Below are 11,940 nucleotides of genomic sequence, written 5' to 3'. Positions count from 1 at the left end.
AACAGACAGTGGCTGAGGAAAACATTTTGGAGGGGGGAAAACACGTTTAATTGAAGAATATACTTAAATGTAAGCTTGTACTTTACTGATTTCCTGTTTGGGAGCATCGTTAAACAGATGCAAAGTGTTTTGCAATTCATCGACTTGGGATGTTAGATAACGTCAATGTGTTATTCCTACAGCATTATGTGCAAGTATATGCTAACTCACCCTGCCGGAGCTCAGGCTCTACTTGCTGAGTACATCACCTTGAGGAGGAATGTAGTTCAGAGTTTTGTCAGTTCCACGGTGTTATTTTCTTTATCTCTTGATTTACCCTCAGCACCTTGTGATAGAAGGTCTAGTCTCACACTGGAAATGTGTTGTCTGCATTTTCCTGCCCCAGGTGTGTCTGAAAGAGGTTTTTGTCCTTCTAATCATCATCTGTATGTTTTTTCTTCTTTCCTCGTTCTTCAACATTATTGACTGCTAATGCTGGCACTGACTTTATTCTGTGTGTTGACACATTCTGTCCTTAAGGCGGGGAAATTTATGGTACACATTTCCAAGTACACAGCCCATTACTGTGTATTATAGAGAACTTCCCTCCTCTGCAGCCTGAAAACTCGTTATACCAGTTTAAAAATATTTCAAGTATGCATCTCCTTCCTAAAACATTAATCATTAATTAGCATGTGATACTGACATTTCAGGTTGCTACTCAATAAAGCAAGATAGTGTTTTATGAGCGTTTCTATCATATTCCAGTATCAACAGCACAGCATGCTCAACATCAGCACAGTCCTATTTATGAGGCCATTTTGCAGCCCGTTTGGAAATGTTACCAGAGCCTCTGGATTGTGTTTATAAAGCTCTTCTTGGCAATCGAACACCTTTTCCTTGTGTTACAGCCCGAAATTCAACTTTCTTCTCGCACAGAATGTGCTTTGTTGTATTTATTACTGCAAATAGCTGAGACCAGGCACACTGTACTGAGGAGCTGTGGCCAAAGAGGATCTTATTCACCTGTTCTGGACCTTCTTCACAAATAGTTTTCATCTCGGGTCTTTTCTTCTCTACATGTGATTTGGTTTTAAAAAGCAATTGGTAGAACTGAGCAGTCACGAAAAAGAAGTGCCTAAAGATGGAAAGGCATTTGTTACTTATCTGAATTTCAATGGAGTTAGAAAGCTCCACAGTCAAAATTCAGGACGCCCTTGCGCTAGACTTTGTTTATAAAGTAAAAAACACTCCTGTTTTAGAACATTGGTGTTTTACATTTTGGCTGGAAGGCAGCAGACTAAACAGGTAATAAACGTGTACTGGGATATGAGATAGCACTGGAAAAAAAGTGGGTTAAGCTGAAGTGAACTTTGAGTTACTTTATAGTCATCACAGTTCACTTTCTGTTGTGGTAAGCGTGGTATTGTGATTTGTTATTTATACAGATTGCCAATTAGTAACCTCAAGACAAGATTGTGGCTTATTGTACACAGCATAACATCACAAATACCAACTAGCTTACACTGACTGTAATTCAGGTTTACAATCCGTAATCCCACACGAGATATTCTTTATGATTTATGATTCATCTGTACAACTTTTCCCCATGAATCTCCGTGTCGTTTTTTTTGGCAAGGCACTCCCAGCTAATGCTACTGAAGGACTTGGTACCCCAGCACACCTTACTTTTCAGTATCGAGCTGCCAGGATGAAGTCCAAACAGTGATTAGAAACATACAGTGATCAACTGTGGGATTTGACTGTGCCTCAGCAGCTGACTGACATCAGCATCAGAAACTGGATCTTCTGCCATGGGAACAGAAACGTGGAATTCCAAAAATGACGATTCAGGCTCCAGAAGAATAAAAATATTAACTTTCTCTAAAGGTGAAAGGTCTAAAATCCTATTCTTCTCTGAGCTATAACGAACAACTTCCATTCCTTCCGCAGGAAGGGAAGAGAGAGATGAGTTTAAACAGTCTGAGGGTGAAGGTGCAACTGGGTCTCCTAGACACACGCATCCTAGAGAAGCATTTGAGATTCCATGACTAGCTGTAAAAAAATGGCCATGATAGGATCTGTGGAGAGCAGTTAGCATTTATTAGGTGTTCTCTAGGAATGCCTTTAGCAGTTAGTCCTCTTGGTATTAAGCCACAAGGATATGCAGTTTTTGAGGGCTGTTCTAGCTTAATTGGGAAATAACTCTGAAGCTGCAGTGGCCAGTGCCATTCTGTACCTGTACAGAAACAGGCATTGAGAGCTTTGGCTCTCTCTAACCAAGTCTTGCAGTGTTCTTTTTGTCTTCTGGAGTCCCAGATTCACACTTGCCTCCTTCTCTTTTCAATACTTGATCCCTTCCCTGTGTTGCTGAGGCTACATCGCTGTCCTCAGGCCATTTCTTCTGCCACCTTCATCATCTCCACCCCATTGCTTCTTGACCCTCTGTCTATGCCAGAACTCTTTTCTGGCTTTTAACACCTTCAAGCCTTTTTCTTCTTATTTCTTGTCCGTGCTGCAGGCTCCAGATACATTGAACCCAATCTGACAGACTTGTTAGTAAGTTGTCTAGTAAGGTGGTCTTAATTTTAAACCTCACCTGTGAGACAAGTTTGCAGGTATGTGAAGAAGTCCACAGAAGATGTTACCCAGTGAGTTGTGCCTTCCTTGTAGAGCTGGGATGTACTTTTGGTCTTCAGTAACTCAGCTACACTTCTAATTTAAAAGCATAATCCTTTACTGTCTCTAGTTCTTAATCTTTTTCTTCAGCAGATCTTACTCCTTGAGCAAACACTTGGGTTTTCCCTTTGATTTGCTTGTTAGGATACGGGTGGAACTGCCTGGTTTTGCGGTATGTGGTTCCAAGTAGCCCAACTGTATCAGCTTCCTAAAGAATGATTGCTATAGAAAAGTAAACCTAACAGCTGGTCTTTGACTTCTGCTATTTAAATGTCGTGTTTTCTGTCATTTGATTATTGTTCTCCCACACATCCCAGTGAGAATAGACAGCTGGTTATTTTCCAGAGTCAGCAAGTACAAGATGGATACGACTTGCATTCCTATGGGCAGTGGAAAAATGTGCCAATGAATTAAATATTAATCATATTATTTCCAAAGGAGAGGAATGCAAGTATAATTAAAGAAACACAGAAAAAGGATTTATTCAGGAAAAAAAAAACCACCATAACATACATACCTTAAAAATGTATTTATTTTCTTTAGATTTCTGGTTTGATTCCTGTTCAGACTGAAAGTTAATTCACTAATGGCCTCCATTGGCCCATAACACGAGTCTGGATGATCGCAATTCCAGTTCCCAAGGACAGAGTGTCCTGTCACACAGCGAGCTGCATTTTGCATTCAAGCTCTATTTTCTGTTTCAGCAGAACAGAATGCTTTATGGAGAAGGACGGCACGGAGGGATTCCTTATGCTTGAGAAAAGGGCTTGATGTTGTTGTCCAGGATGTGCTGTAACAGTTCTGAAAAGGGATTCTGTCAGAGCTTTTTTGGTAGGTAGGGCTGTGTGCTGTGTGCAGTCAGCTTTAAGTTAGTGGAACAAATCACGGTAATTTCATTAGAAACCTCATCAAGCCTTTACTTGTTCAGGAAATGAGTTTAGATGTCTGTAGCAGAATGTATCTGGACTTTAGACATTTATATATCTTCTGCAATCCATGCAATTGCTACTTATCGGCTGTCTGAACAGGCATCTGCCTTATCTCTGTAGGTTCCTCTCTGTTTGAACTGAAAGCTCACTAGCTGCATATGCTCTATGAGATGAATAGAAAATTCCAGCGCAAATTTACTCTGGTTCAACATCACGGCTTACAGCTTTTCTATCCTTAGTGTAACTCAGGCTCAGAGAGTCCACAGCACGCTTGGGATACTTGGTGATATTTACTTCTGAACTGGGCTTCAGTGTAATACACCTCTGCAGAAATCAGGTTGGCGGATAACCTTCATGGTTCAGCAAGTGAAAGCACAGATAAAAGCTTGTAATCGTGATGTTACAGGAAGGAGATGAAAGGAGGAAAGAGGGATGGAATTTATCACCTCTAGACCTTCAAGGACAAATCGTGTATTTGATGCTACCATCAATGGATAAAAAAATTTCCCATTGTGGCAATCCTCTAATACCATGGGACAAGGCTATTAGAGGATAATCCCAGCCTAAATTGCAATGCTGTGCTTGAGCACTGGTTCTCCTAATGCTGTAGGATACAATTACAGAACAAGGCCTGGAAACCACAGCCTTTGTTCTGCCTTATTGCTTAATTGTTTAATGAAGTATTCACTTCATCTAAGTGAGTGCTTTGTCATTTTGAAGTTGCATGCAGCTGGCAGTGGCAATGAGCAAAGAACTGGCTTTTTTACAGGAGAATTTGTTCTCTTGGTAATAGAAGGTACCATTAAAGATATCTGACTCCGATAGTAAATAATCTGAGAGATATCTCCATAAAAGGGAAATCTCATCCTTAAAAATGAGGAAAGAAAGCACGTTTGTTACTACCTTTTTTTTACCCCTCTCCAGACTTAGTGCTGGGCAAAGACAGATGGAAGAGGTGGGTTAGCATTGCTGAATAATCCTGCACTAACAGCTCCGTTCTTAAGGTTATGATGCTGCATCACGTGTACCTCCAGAACAAGATGGGAGACAATCTTGATTAAAAAATAAAGTGCATATCAAGAGGGAGCAACATTCAAGTCCTTTCCAGTCACCAGAAAGAAACAGAAAATGACATTTAAAAAGTGTATGTTACGCTTTATTTTTCTGGAGGTTTTAAGAGGAAAGCAGCAGCCTTGTTCTCTCACAGAATCACACAGAATCACAGAATGAGCCGGGTTGGAAGGGACCTCAAGGATCATGTAGTTCCAACCCCCCTGCCTGGCAGGGCCACCAAACATACGCCTTTACTAGATCAGGTTGCCCAGGGCCCCGTCCAACCTGGTCTTGAACACCTCCAAGGACGGGGCATCCACAACCTCCCTGGGCAGCCTGTTCCAGGGCCTAACCACTCTCCTAGTGAAGAACTTCCCCCTAACATCCAACCTAAATCTTCCCTCTTTTAACTTAAAACCATTTCCTCGTCACTGTGCTCAGGATAGGATGCCAGACCCCAGCTCCCAAGGTCACCACAAGCATCATTTCCCCACTGGCTGCAGTTCGGCACCTCTGCACACCCCAGGTATTTCAAGGCTTTTAGCTGACTCTTTCAAAACATTTAATTCTCTTTATGAACTGTAGGAGGAACTTAGTACATTTGCTGTGGGTTTGGATTCCGTTTATGCCAAGCACCCAACCTGCAGACACCAGATATCGGGAGATTAACAACAACCTACTGAGAGAATATGACCCTCAGAACAAGAGAAAATCTTGTTCCTCCCTTGCCAGCCCTGCCTTTCAAGAGGTAACATTTGCTGGTTCTAATGAAGAAGGATGCTTCACTGAAACCACACTTCTGGAAGAAAATGGCAACGAGATGGGCAGATTACAGCCAGTTCATGGGTTGCTTTCTGTGCATACTTTGCCACGTGTGCTATTCTTGTGAAGTCTGTGGGGTGCAGATAACAGGAAGGAAACCACCACGCAGTGTCACTTGGGACATCAACAAACAGTACGGGATGGAACATCTGCACATTGACTGTAGGTGCACATGTATGTAGCTTATGGGCTGTTCTTGGCCCAAAAGAGGTGGTATATACTTGACTTTCAGTGACCGACTAGTTGCATTTAAAAGGAAGTACGGTGCAAACCCCTTGTTTGTCTGGGTGCTTTGTAACTTGTTTTCACAAATCTTCTGTTTTCAACATCATTTAACAAACTGTTATGGGCCTTTTAATAAATTACAGTCATTAACCTTGCTGAGAGTAGCTGAAGGCAGGATTTTAATTCATGCAGTATAAAGCCTGTCCTCCAGGCATGAATGTTCAAGATCACACGAATGTCGGAGCTAATATCAGTTCAAGGACCAGCAGGACCAACGCTGGCTTACAGCCATCTTCTGTACCTTGACAGAGCTGACTGGCTCCTGCCTGTCCCAGTGCACACAACCTTCTCATACTGCTTTTATTTTTCCTGTGCTCCAAGCTGTCTTTGTAATCTGTTCTTACAGCTGGAATAGCTGGAAAATGGGAAGACCCTTGGCACACTTGCTTTGCCTTTAAGGACATACCCGCCAGCTCTTCTGCAGGGAGTTTCCTGTGGAAGGAGCTGCACAGAGGCAGCACATCTGACTAATGGCTGTGAGACACACCACCTGCAAGGACTGTCACCAGGCAGCCTTGAATCAGTCCTGAGAGTCTCATTAGCTCCTGATTTCTTAAGGGTATCTTGTATCTACTTCTATTACCATCTATTTTTGGATCCTCTATGCAGTCATCTTAATAGGAACCCTCTGTCCACGTGAATGTGGTTAGTTTTCATCTGTATGGGAATGTTTGCATGCAATTCCGTTTTAACTTTTAAAGATGAAAACATTAAGAAAAAGAAATCTGCTGAAAACATTTTTCCAGAACCTTTTCCCCCCCAAAATAACACCAACATTTTGCCTTCTTTGAAGAAAAGATCTTGAGAAAGGTTGCAAAAATGTTTCTTCAATACATTTTTTGCTTGCCAGGTCTTGCCAGGTCTAGTTATTCAAGCTGCTTATGACACTTATGTAATATTTGGGTTTTTCGTTGTTGTTTCGTGGTTTTAATTGCTTGCTTGTAGCATTATTATTGGCCTTGGCTCAATTTCTGTGGTTACAGATGGCTGTAGTCTGAAATGGTTTCTGTCTGAACTGGCTTACGATGCCACACTGAGTCAGAGGAAAATCAAAGATAAAAGAGGGCACAGATCACCTCTGTCTCAGCTGCGTAGGAGCACAGCTGTACAGCGGGACCGAAGGTTGTCTAGTGGAAAGGGCATTGAGTCATGACTGACAGAAATGACTCTACTCTGAATGGAGACTTGACAGCAAAAATATAACAGAGGTGCATCTCGACGACATCTTCCACTCTACCTGCTGCTGAGAACTGTCCAGAAGCTGCCTGCTGCAAAGCTGATGTTACCTCTACCCCATTGCCGTGGGCTCCTGGGTTGGGACCCTGCTTGTTGCCCTGTGCTCTTATCAGTGTGCTTGTTGACCTAGCTGTGTTCACTGCATTCCAGTGCTGTTTGTTTGAATTCCTCTGCTGTTTCAGCATGGCCCAGTATACTCACAGTTTTGGTGCATGAAGCAGTTGCCAGCTTCCCTCTTTGTGGTGGCTTTGAACGATGTAATTGCTCTCCATCCTTTTTTTACAGAGTGGGAACTGAGGGAGGATTTGTTAATTGAGGCTGATAACCAGTGCTCCCAGAAATCCCAAGCATTATTAATGGTATCAATATGGTGATCATGCTTTCTTACCATTCATGAAGCCATGCTTAGAACTGAAGTTCAGGGAAAAAAAAGATTTCATTTGTATTCTTTAATATTTACTATAGTCTAATGATTTCTGTTGCAGACTCTTGCAAAGTGTTCACCTGCCCTGAGGGATGGAATGACTTGGCAAGATGTCTGCATTACAATTGGAATATTGCTCCTGCTGGGAGAAGACTTGAGAGAATATTTTTACTTTCCACCAGTTCCTGCTGTGCCTTGGCATTTACAGTCCCTCTGGAGGAACACCGTCAGCAGTTTTCACCTCTGCCTTGCAGACCGGCTCAGCAGTGTGACAAGCGTATGAGTTCATCACTGAGCCGTGAGTAGCATAGTTGATTAGTTTTTATCATTCAGTCTGTCACAGACTAACTTAGTAACTTCCTTTACAGGTAGGGGGGAAAGTGAGTCACCGAGATGGGGTCCCTTAGGTCACCTGTGAGGAGGTGAGAAGGAGAACTTGGCTGCAGTCTGGCTGGGAGAACAACCACCTGCATTGCTACTGACTGTGGAGAATCTCAGGCATGACTGTCACACTGTGCTCTCCTCGTTTCCCTGTCTTGCATATCCAGTCTTCTGGAAGGTCTTTGCAAGTAGCTTGTTTCCTCCATAACCTCATAGCAATCTGCAGAACCTTGTATCTAAAATACAGTTCCCTGTAAGACAACCAGGCTTTCTGAAGCTGTGCTCAGCCGAATGGCCCGGGTCCCTAAAAACACCTGTATTTCATAGACATATTTCTTAAAGAATGACAAGTTCCCCCTTTTGCTTCAAAAAATCTTCCTAGATTTTGGTATCAAGTATCTCATCTTTATTATTGGATCACAACTGATCCTACAAGGTAATGGTGATGGTGCTGGCGACAGGGGCTGCAGTGAAAGTGGAACAGAAGAGAATTTATGCCCATCCCTTGCATGACTTAGAGGGCTCTTGAACCAAGGCCCCATTGCCCTTCAGCAGTCAAACAGGAAAATAGCATAGGCAAAGCCACTCAATTACCAAGAATGGCAAGATGTGAGCTATTATTGCCCTCTGCTGACCGTTTGCTGCATAGTGCCATCACTTCAAGTATCTTTTGCAAAGGTGCAAAGAAGCATTTCTGAGAACCAGCAGCTTACTGAAGGAACCTCTCTCTCTATATATACACATTCCTTTTAGATATTTCCTTAGCTCAACCGAGGTTGCAATTCAGTCAAATACCAGTGTGGGGTAAGCAGGCCAAGAAGTAGAGCCCTATGGTAAATAAGAGGTTGGGCAAGACAGTCACTGCTTCAGCAGCTTCCCCAAGGTCACACTGCAGTTTTGTGAGTAAGCCAGATGGTGAATCTCTTCTTTTTTGGTTCTTGTCCAGCACTTTATAAAGCTTTTCCTCTTGTTTATGTTTCAGAATCATCTAACAAATGGCTTGTAAATACATATTTAAATATGTAGTGATGAACAAGGTAGAAAGGTCTTTTTTTTTAACAGTCTGTGTTAAAGGATAGAAGTCTACATTCACTGCCAGACAAATGCTATTCTCCAACTCAAACAGGAGAGCCTTCTGATGGCAGCAATCAGGACAGCAGTTTCTAAAGCCAAACAGGGAGAGGAGACATCAAAATTTCAGTTCCTGAACTGTTGTGGACTGACTTTATTAAGCAGGTTATTGCAGTGATAATGTTATTATAATAATGAATAATAGAAGCTTCAAGCCAATGAATGAACAGGATGATTGTCCTTGCATGAATGTTCTTGCTGGTCCCAGTAAAAAAGGGGTAAGGTAGGTCAATTTTCCAGTCCTAATTGAGTGAGGTATTAAGAGAGAAGATGACAAAGTTTTAATGGCATAAAATGTAAATCTCACTGAACAGGTATAAGGATTGTAGATCGAAGGCCAGACCAGGAGAATGAATTCATGTGTTTGTTTGCTTTCTCCTTATCCCCATATTCTGTATATGTGTTACTTATTCTTTATCGCTTCTTTCCATAAGAATCACTCAGTGTGTGTCCTTAGTGAGCATGATTGTGGGCCCGGAAGTGAGGAAGACTGGAGCAGGTATATAGCACATTACCCTTGATGTAAAGAGGGGAGAAATGACTTGGAAAATATCACAAACCTTTTAAAAAATGACTTCATCCACTGTAATTGTTTATAGGAGGATGAGTCTGGAACAAAACCTGAATGCCTTTTGGAAGACCTAACACCTCTTCTGTCATCAGCAGCTGAGGCAGCCTGAATGTCAGTGTTCTCCTATTGCAGTCAATTAGTCCTTAAAAACTCCTTCAGAAGGCAGACTATGGCTGGAGCTTCTGTTACCTTAAACATGACCCATTACTTCAGACTTCACTGACATATGTCTCTAATGAGCCAAGTAGCGGATAGTCTAAGATTTTCCCATCCACATGCTTGTTCTGCCTTCTCCAGGGATGACTTTACTTCAACAGAACTGGTGGTAGAGATCAATACCGGTCCCTGTATTAAGTCAGACAAGTTAACTTGCACTGCTGAGGAAGTAAGTTTAAAGAGTTTGTTTATTATTTGACCTAGTCTACAATATATATATATATATATTTAATTAACTCCAAAGCATTAAAAGCCTGAAAACAGTGTCACACCTAAGGGGGAAAAGTTAGAATCTATTCTACTAAGTAGCTATGACAAAACTATGTTCAAACATCCAGGTGCCCATGCTGCTGGCCCTGCTTAGCAGTCATGAATCAATATTCCAAAGCCCAGAACTTTGATTTTAGTAGTAGAGATTTCATTTGTTATTTCATCATCTGGTTTTATTTTCCATTTTTTTTTTTCTCTATAACAACCATAATCAATAAAAAATAGGGTAGCCCTGTGATGCTCCCATTATCATGAATCCAAATATTTAATATTAATGTTTTAAAAGTCATAGAATGAAAATTAGTTGGCAACAGTGAAGGTTCATGAATGAGTCTTCCCTTTCTAAATACACAGTGGAATTAGAAGTACATTTCCACTGCTTTCTTTTTATAAAAGCTGTAAAATTGTCCAGAAATATCCAAACAAACAGCTGTAATACTGACAACAAACAGCCAGGAAACGGTTCATTATGCAACGGAGAGTGAGAAAGGTGCTGCTCCAGTGCTTTTTTACACTTTTTGGTCTCTTTTTCAAAACACACAGAACAAGGATGGCTATGCATTACTGGCTGAATTCAGAATTAGTATAATCTAAGTGCAGTGCTATCCAGATGAAGAAAAATGAATCCCACTCATCTCAGTATGAGTTTTGTCCTATAGCTTCGGGTCCTCATTGAAGTTTCACCATTTGTCTGTTCTCCTTATTGTTTAGAGAAGGCAGCCTGCATTTCCACAGAATTATTTTAATGTAGAATTATTAAAGCATTTAGTAGCTACAGAGACAGATGGGCTTTACATAAAATCTCCACTCTTTGTAGCAACCTGATACGATTTTGAGCAAGATAATGGTCAGAAAGAACACTGCCAGGCTCCTAATGAGAAACTGTTGACAATAAAATTACCCCAACATTCATCAAAAAGCCAATAAATGTCAAGCGTGGGACCTTTGATGCAGTAGCTCATAATTCCTGCTCAAGAAGCCTTTGCAGGCTGTCAGGGCCCATGGTTACCCTGCATTTCTGCTGATTTTACTGAAACCTTTGCTGCTGAAGAAGTGCAAGGAGCAGGTGTCTGCATTCTGGATGTCATTGTTACGATGCCACTGGCTCACAGTGAGACCTCAAATGGAACACATTTGGCCTCCATTTCCCCACCTTGCAACACAAGCATGACAGTACAGGAATTACCCAAAGGCAATTCTGTGAAGGACACGGTGTTGCTGTCCAAATGCTCAGAAATCATGAGCTGAACCATAAAAGTATGGCACTGCCTTTTACCAATGAGATAGCCATGTATTTTTAATGTTAAATGTGCCCAGCTTTTAGTGTCTTTCTAGAACACATTTTCAAGCTCTCTCCTCTGCAGCTCTGGGAGGTTACTTCAAAACATCACAAAACTAATTCTTACTCAGTCTGCTGAATCCTGCTCTGGTCTGCCTTATGAGAACCACAGGAAGCTTATGTATAACTCCAGATGACGTAGACTCCCATTCTGTTTGTCAGCTCTGTGTACTGTGAACATTAGGAATACCTTGCCCACCTCCTGAGTCTGATTCTAGCTTCAGCATTCAACCCATAAATGATGTGATAAGGCACAATGTTGCCAAGTGATTGATTTAGGAATGACCTTGTTCTGTGTGTTACTCCACAGGTCTCTGCATCCTGGCTTGAAATTTGTTAATGAGGGTAGACTGGGGCTACAGCACGAGTGATTATATGACAATATCCTCTAGATTTTGCCTATGTATTTCTTATAAAAATTCCAGGCAAAGGCTGAAAAACATTCTTGTAATGCCTCTACTTCACTGACACTCTGAGGTCAGTGGCCAGATGGTTCATTACTATCTTTTCCAGATCTCAATAATTCTATGATTCCGTAATTACATTCACACTGGCAATTCCTTGCTTGTGTTTCCTGCATTTCCATTCCTGCTGTTCCTGTGTATGTGAACAGAAAACTCATCCC

The sequence above is a fragment of the Coturnix japonica genome, chromosome 1, assembly GCF_054131305.1.
Source record: "Coturnix japonica strain WE chromosome 1, WE-NBRP24, whole genome shotgun sequence".
Lineage (NCBI taxonomy): Eukaryota > Metazoa > Chordata > Aves > Galliformes > Phasianidae > Coturnix > Coturnix japonica.
The sequence above is the reverse complement of the archived record's forward strand: the minus strand, read 5'-3'. Positions refer to the sequence as shown.